Source organism: Oryzias melastigma, linkage group LG19, assembly GCF_002922805.2.
Source record: "Oryzias melastigma strain HK-1 linkage group LG19, ASM292280v2, whole genome shotgun sequence".
Classification (NCBI taxonomy): Eukaryota; Metazoa; Chordata; class Actinopteri; order Beloniformes; family Adrianichthyidae; genus Oryzias; species Oryzias melastigma.
In genome coordinates this window covers 9,649,728-9,650,138 of record NC_050530.1, presented here as the reverse complement: position 1 = coordinate 9,650,138, position 411 = coordinate 9,649,728, and the positions used below count along the sequence as shown (strand labels likewise).

At 31.9% G+C, this 411-nt stretch overlaps 1 protein-coding gene across 5 annotated transcripts in view; it reads right to left on the bottom strand.

The window, feature by feature from the left end:
• Positions 1-411, bottom strand: part of si:ch73-103b11.2 (protein outspread) — a 50,408-nt gene that overhangs the window by 25,513 nt on the left and 24,484 nt on the right. The window lies entirely within an intron of this gene.

The following is a 411-nucleotide window of genomic DNA, read 5'->3' as shown; positions in this document are numbered from 1 at the left end:
ATAACTTTGGGAGCAGAATGTTCTATTGCTCTGTTTCTTCCTTCCTGCCAGATGATACTGAAGCACTGTCTTAAAATCTGCATTATATTGAGTGAATTAAGTTGCACTGTGAGCTTAAATAAATGAACTTTGACCATTAAATATGCAGTAATGTGTATTTAAGCAGATTTATCGAATACATGTTTCATCAATATTGCTACTTGAATTTTCAGTGTTAGTTGTTACACAGCGAACTGAATCAGTTAAATAGCTTATTCCAGAAAAACAACATTTTAGGGCTTGAAATTTTAATTAAATCCAATAAATAAACTTAAGGAATTTTATCACTAAAATCTTTATTAGGGCTGTCAGATTTGTCGCGTTAAAAACGCATTAATCTGACATGTGCTTGACGCCGACAATTTTTTTGAC